Below are 13,483 nucleotides of genomic sequence, written 5' to 3' on the forward strand. Positions count from 1 at the left end.
TAAATAAACCAAGAAAGCCAGTACGATAACTTGTCTAAGGACAACAATGTGCCTGACCATAAATCTGACAATATTTTTCATGTATTCAAATGGTATGTAGTTATCTGCTGTTATAGGCTGCACTATTCCAATTATCTCAAATCTATGAAAGGTTAATATAAAATTAATATAAATACAGAAAACCAAAATTGAACATGTTTATTCTAACACACTATAAAAGGAGTAATTTTTAAAGATATCTTTTATCAGAAAAGCTACTGCATTTTGTATTAACCCCTCGTGAATTAATAAGGCTGACTGAAAAGCTCAGTGCAAACTGCAGACTTTCAGACACTTACCTCAGCAACTGAAAGAGATATCAGCTTGAAAAATCAGCATGCCAAGAGAATCTCAGTCCCTAAAACACAATATAATTTGGCTCAGCTATTATGATTACACTGGGAATGTTCAATGTAAGGCTCTAGTCTGAAATATCTTTATCCACCAAAATAGGGACGAAACTGAGATACAAGAGGTAAAATATATACAAGTAGTTCAGAAAATTAGCCATTGAAATGATCAGTGAATTTAACAGGTGGTCATACTCTGGAGTGATATCATAGTGTTACGTATTTAATGCATCTCAATGACTGCTACCTAATTTGCTCAACTTACAAGTTGATGTTTTTTCCAACTGCCAGCCCTGTAAACTTCCTCTGGGATCTCAAAGTCAAGTTCTGTTCTCTCTTGAGGCCTGATCCACATTTAAAAGTTAGGTTGACATAGTTACAGTACTCAGGGGTGTGAAAAATTTACACTCCTGAATGCTGTAGCTATGCTGACCTAATCATCAGTGTAGATGCAGACAGATCAATGGAAGAATGCTTCCATTAACCTAGCTACTTGGAGAGGTCGAAAACCCCATTCCATCACCGTAGGAACAGTCTACACTACAGCACCTAAGTGGAATAGCTACAGTGGAATAGCAGTACTACTGTAGCACCTATAATGTAGATGTGACCTGATCCACATATCACAATCAGTAAGAGATTTTGCAACTGAATTTAGTTATTTTTCAGAAAATAATCCTGCTCACTCTCCCAAAGCTGTACTAGCTCTACAGTGCTAGCCAGAGTAAAAACTTATTTTTCAGCTGATGAAACTGTGAATATAAAGAAGCAGAAAGACTGAGTCAGAAGGACCATTTTTTACAGTCGTTTTCTGACCAAAAATGCATAGTGGAGTTCAGACTATAGCAGCAATTTCTAAATTGCAGTAGGAGTTAATTTAAATTAAATAAACCTTCTCAATATATTATGTGTTTGCTTCTGTTGTTAGACCTCTTAAAAGTCATAAACTGACAGAAGTTAGAAATGAAAGAAACCTACTATTAGGCTATTTAGGCAACTTTCCTGCCAGCATGGGATTGGTTGTTCTCTACAGTGTAATATGAGGTTTTGTTCTATCTTGTTTTCAATGTCCGAACCGTTCCTGTTCTTAACTATACCTTCCATCCCTGAAGTGGAAGACAGTAATAGACTTTAATCTTATACTCACATGGAAGGTGTCTCGTACGAATCACATAAAATCCTGAGCCATAATGAATTTCTTTTAACTGCCATCATTCCATGCAATGCCAGTACTACACACTATAAAGAGAAACTATGAGTGACCCAACAAGGAAGTGGTAAAGGACTAAACTGAGCTTGCAATAGTGTCATTACCAAGGAGGAAGGCTCTTGCAAGACTAAACCAATCTTGCTAACCTTAAAAGGAAATAATATTTTTTTCCTGAGCATTTCTGACCCTCTTAAACAATCTTTTAGGCTCTGGATCAGGATGCTCACAATCCACTTTTGAGAGACTTCTACCCACTGCTCAACTAAGGAGGAAAGGGTGATCATTCTTTTGTGCTTACGCTTACCTATGCCCCACAACAGGGAATTTCATCACCACTACTGCAACCACTACTTCCCTACCAACGGATCAGTTACAGCAAACAAAATAAAATACAGTTATTGCTACAATTTCAAAGAAAGAGAAGACAGAGAATCCTAGCAGCATCTCAAAAGAGAGACTTAATATTTGAAGGAAACAAAAAATTTGTTCAGTATTTCCACACAGTCTCTCACAATGGAGCTGGAGAAGGTGAAGGAGAGCTTTCCAAGAAGAAATGATTGTAGCTACAAGTCTGCCATAAATCTTAGATTGGTGTTGCAAAAAAAGATCAATTGTTAACTAAGGCCATTTCTATGGGTGCTTAAGCAGCACAGCTACAGTACTACAGCTATGTCGCTGTAGCACTGTAATGCAGATACTTGCTATAGCAATTGAAGGGGGTTTTCCACAGATTTAGGTAATCCACCTCCCCATGAGGTGGTAACTAGGTCTACGGAAGAACACATCAGGAGTTTTTCACATCTGAGTGCTGTAGTTATGGTCACCCTAACAGTAAGTGTAGACCAGGCCTAAGATTAAAAAGGACAATGAATCTGCAGCTTTTAAGCAAGTGTCTTGTAGAAGTAAAATCTGGATAATAAAGTTTTATTCTGCTAGAAGTTAGGAGTACTTTAGCTGTATTGTTTCAGTGTGTTGGTGACTTGCCTGACTAGACTCTGTTTTGCTGCTTTCCTCCCAACTTTGGACAGACATTTAAAATATATGGGGATTACAGAACACAACGCTTTGTGGCAGTGAAATGTGTTAACCCTTGTGATATTTACACATAGTGTAATAACATTATATTGTTGAGTATAACTTGGAGCTAAAGTATCACTTGTGTATCTTGCATTTATATTGAAATACTAAAACAATAACAAACAAAGTTCTGCACTTTAAAGAAGGCAGAACTAGTCTACTAAAGACAACCGCAAAAAGGGCAGCGACATCCCAGGTATAATATCTAGAAAACTTGAGAATATGTGAAAATATGATTACATAACTGATTACTCTTGCAAGTATTGTGAAGTCTTAAATTCTCTCTGTGATGGAGGTACAATTATCAACGTGGAAATACAACTCTATTTTTTACAGTACCTTCCTGAGAAAGTTCCTCCCCACCCCCTTCCAAGAGTCAGTACTGCAAACTCAAACTGAAATTTCAGAGACAAGCTGTGTTCCTTCTGGCTCATCCATCATTAAGTCTAATAAGTCTAATAAAGATCTTGCAGCTGGAATTCAATTAACATTTCTGTTTATGATGCATGAGCCAAAGCAGAATCTAGATCATTCTCCTACAGGTGTGGGAAATACTTTCAAATATTTTTGTCACCAAGGTAAGATAGATAGAGAGACTGACTACACTGAGAGAATACAACTGTTGAGTATGAAGGTGTCATTTTCATACGCTGTCACTCTTCTGACTATAACCATATGTGAAAGGACACCAAACCCTCTGCAAGTGAAAGCAAGAGGGACATGACATTCTTTCTACCTAGAATTCTTCAAAAGTAGAACCATTTAATAAAATAATTAACTTCAACTTAGTAGTCAATCAATAATTCTGCTTTTTCCAAATCCAAATAGCTAGGTCCAAAACATCTCTTTAAAAATAAAAATAAAAAAAATTGAACAGGCTATTCTATTTACATATAATTTAATAAAGTTTCAGTGGAAGGACCAAGAAGGCTGTGTTGGGGAGGGATATTATGACCAATTTAGAATCATTGCCCTAAGTAACTTTTGGAACCCTCTTACCCTCCCCTACCATGCTGTAGGTAAGGACATAAAACAGAAAAAACACTTCCCAGCAGAAATAAAAATCTTATTACCATTGATAACCAACATGTGGGAAGTGGGTTTACTCAGAAAATTATCCTGAAGACAGACTTCAGACTTATCCCAATCTTTTCTACTTCCGTGACAAACTGACACAAGAAAAAAACCTGACACTCCAATATCAACCTGTCTGGAACTATGTGGGTGCTTGAAAGGCAAGCCCTTGAAACTATGTAGTAAAATAATCAGACACCAGTGAGGAAAGCTCTATTACAAAAGAAAGCTTCTGTGTACCACATGAGGCTGTGTGCGTAACCAACAATAGAGGGGAAAAGGACATTCCAAAAAATTGTTTTCTTTCAGTTCTGTTTGTAACCCCTTTACTCCCTACCCCACCACACTATTTTTGGACAAGACAGTCATACTCTTCATTTTGTGTTTGAGAACCTTTTTGAAGCAAGTGGGTGTACGATGTTTATATCTCCCTCTCCCTTTTATTTCCTGTCTGCCCCTTCAAGGGCATCACATTAATCTTCCCTTCCACCAAGGAATGGTTGCAGCTACCTCTACTACTTATTAAGGCCATTAATGCAGTAAGAAAGGATCGCTAGAGTGATAAAAGATGTTCCATGGGAGAGAGTGCTCCACCTGTTGATCCTGAATTCAGAAAATGACAGATTATAACCCTCAACGTTATTTAGGCAGAGGATGAAAATCAAGCCATAATAAACTCGTTGGTAGTTATTCATTGGGGCCATTTCCTAACTTCCCTAAAAGCATTTTCTTCTTCACTAGACAAAAGCAATGTGAGGAAACATGTGAATGCACAGGTTTTGCCAGTCTATTTTCTGTGTATTTTAATGAAATCATATTTAGTAACAGTAAATTTTACAAAATTATAGGGTTTCTTAGATTTCAAAGTGATCAATTACATCACCCAAGACGTATGTGGTTACAGAACGTTCAACTGAGTGTCATGGTCTAGAATTAATCTTAAATAAGCAGTACTATGAGACAATATACCCAACAACACACCATCCCATGAATATACAAACATCAGCAATGCATACACATGTTGGAAAAAAGATTATAATGTTGAAAATTGAGAAGAGTTACCAACTTTTTCCTGTGTATTATGGCAGCCAAGTAATTTTTATGTTTTAAAATGTCAGAATTTTATGAACAATTAAAATAATTTTAAATGGCTTAAAAGTTTCATTATTTTGTTAAATTAATCTCCAGGCAAAACTAAGCCATTGCTTTCTACTCTGGCTATTTCCTAAGTGAAATCACTTCATAGAATTGAGTCTCCCCTCTGCAGAAAAGTGTTAGCAACAACTGACATATAATTTGTGTTATCAATTATTTTTGTTGAGAAAATTAGACATTTACATTTTCTAAAGAGCAAGAAGATTTTTAAAGTTGAATATCTGATGCTAGATGTTTTATTAACCAGTTATTAAGGACTCCTAGTATTTATGTTTGCATAATTAATGACTTCTTTAAATACACAAACCACTTGTGACAATCCATAGAATAAAGCACCACACCTAATATACTATTATGGTTAACTGGGTCAATGATGTAGGAATAAGAAGGTTACCTGCACATTTCTGAAATATGCTTTTTTATTCATGTCATAGTATTTCTATAATATATCACATGACTCAGGTACACTGACATCTCAAATCATACTTCAGCCAGTATCTCATGTTCTGTTCTTTTTGCTCCATTTGAATTGCAGCATCTCATACAAAAACTCAGTATAAAACAGGGGTGCGTAAAACAGCACACTTATAAATATCTCAGCTATGTATCTTGTTGTGTTTTTTAATGTCTTCTTTCTCCAAGTGTATTCATCAAAATGTAATGCTTCCTTAAAAAAAAATCTTATTACTTTTAAAAAGACATTAAAAGAAAAAACTAATTATTTCATCCACGGAGGAGAAACACGTTTCCTTCTTCACATGAAGGAGGTCTCCAATGAACAAATGCAACGTCATTATTGTACAAAATATATTTTTCAAAACACAAATAATTGTTGTTCAAATGTATCCCACTAGTGTCAGGAGCCTTGTTTTTCAGGTTTATCACATTTAAACACCACCTATAGGCAAATTACAGTTAAAACTTCTCCATGCACCACAGTGAAGTTACTGCATATTACAAAGCAAACTTGAAAACAAGAATGCCTCTTATTTCAATTAGAATTTTTCTTGGCTAGAATTTTTGAGCTCCCTTTGCTATCACTACAAAACTAGTGTTTTAAATGAAAATTCTACCTCACAGAGCTTAACTACTTTTGCTTAAGCATAATGGTCATAATCCTGTTTATTACACTACTGTGATTCCATAATGACAATCATAATATCACAAACCTACCATTATGATTGTACTGCAAGACAAAATTAAGAGCACATAAGTAGTGTTGTAAGGACACCAATTCCTCAGCTCTGCACCCAACCTCTTTTTAAAAGTCTCATCTTCTAAAGAATATTCTCATCCAGAAAGCAAGGTGAATTTGTAAGAACTGTTTTGAAATGCCAAAGAACTGAGCAGGCCTTTTATCAGCTGCCCCAACACCACAATGAGGACCTAGTCTGGTACGATCTTTGAAACACTTGGAGATTGCTGAACATACGGGGTCAGAGGAAGCTATGGTACATGGCTGATACAAGGATTCACTGGGGAAAAAAATCTGGAATTGCCACTTCCCACATGATGATAGAGAGGTAGATGGTCTCTCCAAGAAAGGGCAATGAAGAAGGCAACTTCAACAGATGCACTGAACTGGAGCCAACAATACAGCTTACCAGTTGGGAGACCTTAGATCGTCCATGAAAAAAAGTGTGGAGCTGCCGCAAAGATTCTTCTATAGCTAAGATAGATGGACAGAAATAGTGACAATCTAAACATCAGGGGATAATCTGTTTATCTGATAAATTAAAGTTCAGATATTAGATTCCCAGTGTCTTCCTTCAGAGTATCAATCTTTCATTGGAAATATGGATAATGTGATGTGTGCTATTGTAACTCACACACCTTCTGGGTGCATTGTTCTGTCTCATCTAGTGGCACCGAGACCACTTGGAGAAAGAGATAAAATGAGTCTGCTCTACAGCCTTAGCTAACAGACAGTTTGCTTTTAGCTCATGCGGTAGAGGCTCATGCACTAAGCTCCACCGACAACTGGGGTCTGTCAGCGTTACACTATGATAATGGCATGAAGAAGGGCCATGGTTACACCAAGAAAAGACTGTCTTATCTAAATCACAAGGGAAACCCTCTGTAGACAACAAGTAATGCTGACAAATTACTTTCTATATTGATGATGAAAACGAATTCAGAATGTCCATTTTGAACTGTTTTAATTAGACTCATAGACTTTAAGGTCAGAAGGGATCATTGTGATCTAGTCTGGCCTCCTGCATATTGCCGGCCACAGAACCTCATCCACTCCTAAACAGACTCCAAACCTCTGGCTGAGTTACGGAAGTCCTCAAATCATGATTTAAGGACTTCCAGTTACAAAGAATTCACCATTTACACTAGTTTAAACCTGCAAGTGACTCGTGTCCCATGCTACAAAGGAAGGTGAAACCCCTCCCCGCCCCCAGGATTTCTGCCAATCTGTCCCCAGGGAAAATTCCTTCCTGACCCCAAATATGGTGATCAAATAAAAGGGAGTATTTCTTCACAGAACACACAGTCAACCTGTGGAACTCTTTGCCAGAGTATGTTGTAAAGGCAAAGACCATAACAGGGTTCAAAAAAGAACTAAATTCATGGACGATAGGTCCATCAATGGCTATTAGTCAGGATGGACAGGGATGGTGTCCATAGCCTCTGTTTGCCAGAAGCTGGGAATGAGAGACAGGGGATGGATCACTTGATAATTACCTGTTTTGTTCATTCCCTCTGGGGCACCTGGCACTGGCCACTGCTGGAAGACAGGATACTGGGCTACATGGATCTTTGGTCTGACCCAGTAGGGCCATTCTTATGTTCTTATGATCAGTTATACCCTGAGCATGTGGGCAAGACCCACCAGGCAGATACCTGGGACAGATTTTCTGTAGTAACTCAGAGACCTCCCCATCTAGTGTCCTGTCTCCAGCAGCTGGGGATTTATGCTACTGGCAGTCGCCAATGGACCACATGCCAGTGTAGGCAATCTCATCATATCATCCCTTCCATAAATTTATCAAGCTCAGCCAGTTAGGTCTTTAACCCTCGCTGCTCCCCTTGGAAGGCTGTTCCAGAACTTCACTTCTCTCATGGTTAGAAACCTTTGCCTAATTTCACTGGCCTACACTTATTGATGGCCAGTTTATAGTCACTTGTTCTTGTGTCTACACTGGAGCTGAATTTAAATATCTCCTTTCTCTCGTATTTATCCCTCTGATTTTCTTTTTTTAGGTGAATTATGGTAATTTTAAACCCCTTTTGTAAGAAAACAAGGCTATGTAGTTGGATATAACATCAAGGCTCCATCTTATATGGCTTTTCAGTTTGCCATGATACACATGGTATCCCTCTCATAATACGAGCATATGCTACTCACCCAAGCCTAACTAAGGGCAATTCCTTGTCCAACTGTATGGTTATAAATAGAGGGTTTTCCAGAATTCTAATAAGTTATTAAGTACATATCCCAACTTAATTCTAAAATTACACACAATTCTAGAGTCCCTGCCTGAAATGGACTCATACAAATTGAAGAAAAAAAATTATGGGACGAATACGAACTTTATCTTAAAGTTTCTTAGAGCAGGGACCAACTGCCTACTAGTCTGGAGAATGTCTAATAGAAAACTGGCAATTTAATGATACACAAGGAAATATTTTGTGAAAGAGAGAGAGATTTAATTCTTTCCCTAGTGATTTTCAGGATGCTGTTATTAATTTACAGGTACTATTTTTTGAGTAGATGATGTCACTGTGTGGGGGTGTAGAAAGAGCTGCAAGACTGTCTGTGATGGGGGAAGTGAGGGGTGGGGGACAGGTTCAGAAGCTTGAGGTACTTTTCACTTCTGTTTTGTACTTTTTCATGTACACAGGAAATTCCCTCTGTGGGCGGGAAGACCAACTTCCTAACGCAAACATAAGAATGAGAATTTAAATAAAGGAGAGTTAAAAATTTTCCAGGTTTCCACACCTGGCTGTCTGCAAGGACACTAACAGAACGCCAATTCTGTAGTACCTATGATGATGAAGCACCAGCCTTAATCGCCTCTAGTAACCAAAAAGGAAAACAATGGAGCTACACCGGCTTTGGCTTTGTTTTTCAAACTGGAATGATGTAAAAATTAGAGTAGCAACAAAGACTGTTGTACACCACTGAAAACAATGGCAGCTAAATGCTTTAAATTTGTGCAACAGGGTGAGCTGGCCCTTTAAGGCAGGCTATAGAACCAGCTCTCCCTGTTCCAACTTTCACCCTGAGAAACTAGGAGTTTCCAGACAGACACCAGGAATTATTGGCTAGGCAGCCCTGCATGTTGGGAAAGTAGATAGGAACCACTAAAAGGTCCTCTTATGGATCAGTAACTGGTTAAAAGAAAGGAAACAAAGGATTAGAAATAAATAGTCAGTTTTCACAACAGAGAGAGGTAAATAGTGGGGTCCCCCCTAAGGAGCTGTACTAGAACCAGTGCTATTCAACATTAATGTAAAGGGAGTGAAGAGGCATAATTTGCATATAAAATTATTTATTTCAGATAGTTAAGTCCAAAGCTGACTGAGAAGAGTTACAAAGGCATCTTAAACTGGGTGACAAAATGACAGATGAAATTCAGTGCTGGTAAGTGCAAAGTAAGGCACATTGGAAAGAATAATCCCACCTATGCATTCAAAATGATGGCATCTAAATTAGCTGTTACCAGTCAAGAAAGATCTTGGAGTCATAATAGATAGTTCTCTGAAAACATCCACTTAATGTGCAATGACAGAATGTTGGAAACCATTAGAAAAGGGATAGATAAAACAGAAAATAACAGTGCCATTGTATAATTCCATGGTACAACCACACCTTGAATACTGCTTTAAGTTCTGGTCACCCCACCTCAAAAAAGATATATTAAAATTGAAAAAGGCACAGAGAAGGGCAATGAAAATAACTAGGAGATAGAACAGCTTCCATATGAGAAGAGATTTAAACAACTGGGACTGTTCAGCTTACAAAAAAAGAGACTACTAAGGGAGGGGTATGATAGAGCTCTATAAAATCATGAATGATATGGAGAATGTAATAAGGAAATGTTATTTACCCCTTCACATAACATGAGAACTAGAGGTCATTGCTGAAATTAATAGGTACCAAGTTTAAAACCAACAAAAAGAAGTACTTCACACAATGTATAATCAACCTGTGGAACTTGTTGCCAGATGACTGTGTGAAAGCCAAAAATATAACTGGGTTCAAATAAGAATTAGATAAGTTAATGGAACATAGATCCATAAATAACTATTAGCCTAGATGGTCAGGGATGCAATCCCATGCTCCATGTGTCACTAAACTTCCAACTGCCAGAAGCTGGGCCTGGATGACAGAGGATGGATCACTTGAAATTGCCCTCTTCTATTCATTCCCTCTGAAGCTTCTGGCACTGGTCACTGTCAGAGATAAGACACTGGTCTAGATGGACTACTGGTCTAACCCAGTATGGCCGTCCTTGGAAAACAGGAGACTAAGGGGGGATATGATAGAGGTATATAAAATCATGAGTGATGTGGAAAAAATGAATAAGGAAAAGTTATTTACTTGTTCCCATAATATAAGAACTAGAGGCCACAAAATGAAATTAATGGGCAGCAGGTTTAAAACAAATAAAAGGAAGTTCTTCTTCACGCAGCGCAGTCAACCTGTGGAACTCCTTGCTTGAGGAGGCTGTGAAGGCTAGGATTATAACAGGGTTTAAAAGAGAATTGGATAAATTCATGGAGGTAAAGTCCATTAATGGCTATTAGCCAGGATGGGTAAGGAATGGTGTCCCCAGCCTCTGTTTGTCAGAGGGTGGTGATGGACAGCAGGAGAGAGATCACTTGATCATTACTTGTTAGGTTCACTCTCTCTGGGGCACCTGGCATTGACCACTGTCGGTAGACAGGATACTAGGCTGGATGGACCTTTGGTCTGACCCAGTACGGCCATTCTTATGTTTTATGTTCCTCATGTTCTTTGGAGACACCTGAGGGAAGAGGTTCTCCTGTGGAGGAAACATAGAAGGACTAAGGAGATGACAGGTCTGGGAAGCTAGCCTAGGAGGCAGGTGGACAAAAGAGTAAGGAACCCAAGGGAGAAGAAAATTCTATGGATTCTGTTACAAACCTTGGGGATCGGAGGGGTGGGTGAGGGGAGGAGGGGAAGGTAGGGGAACTGGAGAGGGCAGAAATGATTTTAAGCTAAATAACCAAAAGCAGTCAAGTCCCAGGAGCAAAGCTGAGACTAACAGAGTAAAGAAAAAGGCTATGGACAAAGGGAACATAAAGAACTGGTGATATAAACTTAGTGCTAGCTTTCTTTTCCAGGGCCCGGGGTCTGGGCTTCCAATACCAGATGTGAGTAAGATTGCTCAGACCCTTGAAAAACCGTTATGACCCAAAAAGGACAAAGACTGGCTTCTTTATGGAGCTATTGTTTGTTTTGCAGTTTTGTATACCACAGAAGGTGAATTTTCGTAATTTAAATCAAAGGTCTAAATTAACAGCATGACCACAAAGGGTAAACAGAGTCAGGTGGGCATCAGATTCCAAAGAAGTAACACTATTGTTTCACATACTTATAGGAATATCTTCCCGGAGTGAACTTTTAGAAATAAGTGTCATACATTTGTCATACAATAATGGAAGTGGATTCTATCAGAAAGAGAAGATATCATATCAAAGCACTGCCAACAGATTAATTCTTTCACACTGTGGCTAGAATAGCTCATGTTCAAAATGTTAATGTAACAAGAATGCAATATATTTTTCATATTGTAGCTGGAATAGCACGTTCAAAAATTTAATGTAACAAAAGAATCATTATGGTTTTATGTAGCAGGTTTTCAATGCTGTCCTAACCACAGATAGAGTCACAAGAAAACTCCTTCTGCATAACAAATGATTTTAAAATTTAAGTCAGGTATTTTATTTTAGGCACTAATTAGCTGTAAATTTCAGCATTTAGAAATGCTGTTATTTTTAATTTTCGGCAGGTCAAAACACTATCTTAAACCTCCCCACTCCAGAAAAGTTCCATTCCCTTGTAAACGTGCCACTATAATAAAAGTTTAAGATGTCCTGCTGTTTTGTTTTTTTTACAGTCTTTATTCTAATAGGGTCTCTATGAAACCACAAGCATTTACTGTGAATGCTTGCGCAACAGAAGACCTGCAACAGCTATGCAACTGTGTCCTAACCTAGTAGTTAGTATCCTGCAGAGTAGAAAATTTAGTGAAAATATTTTTTTAAAAAATGGTTTATGGTACCAGTCAGTCACACTACACTTATTTATATACTGTAAAGAATTCTATTTTACATAAATTTTAAAAAGTGAAAATAAGTTCTTCCTAGCTGGTTCACAAACTCAATGGACTAAAAACAAACAAAGTATCAGGATGGGGGTGTTTCAAAAGGCACAAATGACAGTTAAGCACTCACCTCATTAAAAGTCATCGAGAATTGGGTGCCTAATGGTTTCATTTGTGCCTATGAAATGCTCCCGTTATGTTTATAAGAACTATTCCTAGCAGGTATCAGAAATACCTCTCTTCTGCTCATTCACAAGTTCAATTTCAGTTGTCTCTCTTGGGGCAGCAGGAGGAAGAGAAGACAGCCATAGATTCCCACACACTTCTAAAACTATGAAAGAACAGCAAAATGAGAGGGGAGAGAGAAAGCCAAAAGAAACTAATAAAGAAAAATTCCCCTTTAGTGAAGCTCTTACTCTCTGTTCCTCTCCAGCCCATTTCCCTTCCCTCAACTAGCTGCAACCTGAATTTTTAGCTCTCTTTCATTCCCTTCTCTTTATTTCAGTCTCATCCTCTTTTTCTCTTCCCCAAAGGGTATCTGGAATCTCCCACCACTCTAATCTGACTTACTCTAAACGAGAATGGCTTAAAAGTCAATGATTGGGGGGGGGGGGCGCGAAAAGAGAGAATCAAGCTTTCTATTTAAATTAGATTTTTTTTCCCATTTAAATCGATCTTTGATTTTATTTAAATAACAAGGTTTTCTTTTTAAAATGAAACCTGTTTACAATGAAATCTGAATTGAATACAAAAAATGTTATTGGCCTAACCTTATAATAACCTCTTAAAACAGTGGTTCTCAACCAGGGGTACTGATACCTCAGGGGTACGCAGAGGTCTTCCAGGTGATACAACAACTCATCTAGATATTCGCCTAGTTTTACAACAGTCTACATGAAAAGCACTAGTGAAGTCAGTACAAACTAAAAGGTCATACAATACTTCTTTATACTGCTCTATATACTATATCAGTGTTTCTCAACTGGGGGGGTCATGATTTCTTTTATAATTATATCGTAAAAATGAGAAAATAAACAATTTTTCAGTAACAGTGTGCTGTGACACTTTTGTATTTTTATATCTGAGTCTGTAAGCTACTACTTTTCAAGTGCGGTGAAACGTGGGGGTACGCAAGACAAATCAGCCTCCTGAAAGGGGTACATTAGTCTGGAAAGGTTGAGAACCACTGTCTTAAAACACTTAAATAAAAAATAAATATGCTGAATCCATGAGTCTCTATCAAAAACTGAGTTTTTATATATAAAGAAACAATT

The 13,483-nt window shown here is 37.8% G+C and overlaps 1 protein-coding gene across 10 annotated transcripts in view; it reads right to left on the minus strand.

Annotated features, from left to right (window-relative positions):
- The window catches only part of RBPJ (recombination signal binding protein for immunoglobulin kappa J region), an 83,628-nt gene that overhangs the window by 53,004 nt on the left and 17,141 nt on the right, over nt 1-13,483 (minus strand). Inside the window, exons 1-2 of one of the 10 annotated variants that reach the window (XM_039541038.1) lie at nt 1,537-1,590; nt 339-397 (exon numbers count right to left, since the gene is read on the minus strand). The exons of the other annotated variants lie outside the window; for them this stretch is intronic. The gene's annotated coding sequence lies outside the window, so the exon portion shown is untranslated. Of the gene's footprint in view, nt 1-338; nt 398-1,536; nt 1,591-13,483 lie in introns of those variants that run through there. 10 annotated transcript variants of the gene reach the window in all.

This window comes from Mauremys reevesii, linkage group 5, assembly GCF_016161935.1.
Source record: "Mauremys reevesii isolate NIE-2019 linkage group 5, ASM1616193v1, whole genome shotgun sequence".
Classification (NCBI taxonomy): Eukaryota; Metazoa; Chordata; order Testudines; family Geoemydidae; genus Mauremys; species Mauremys reevesii.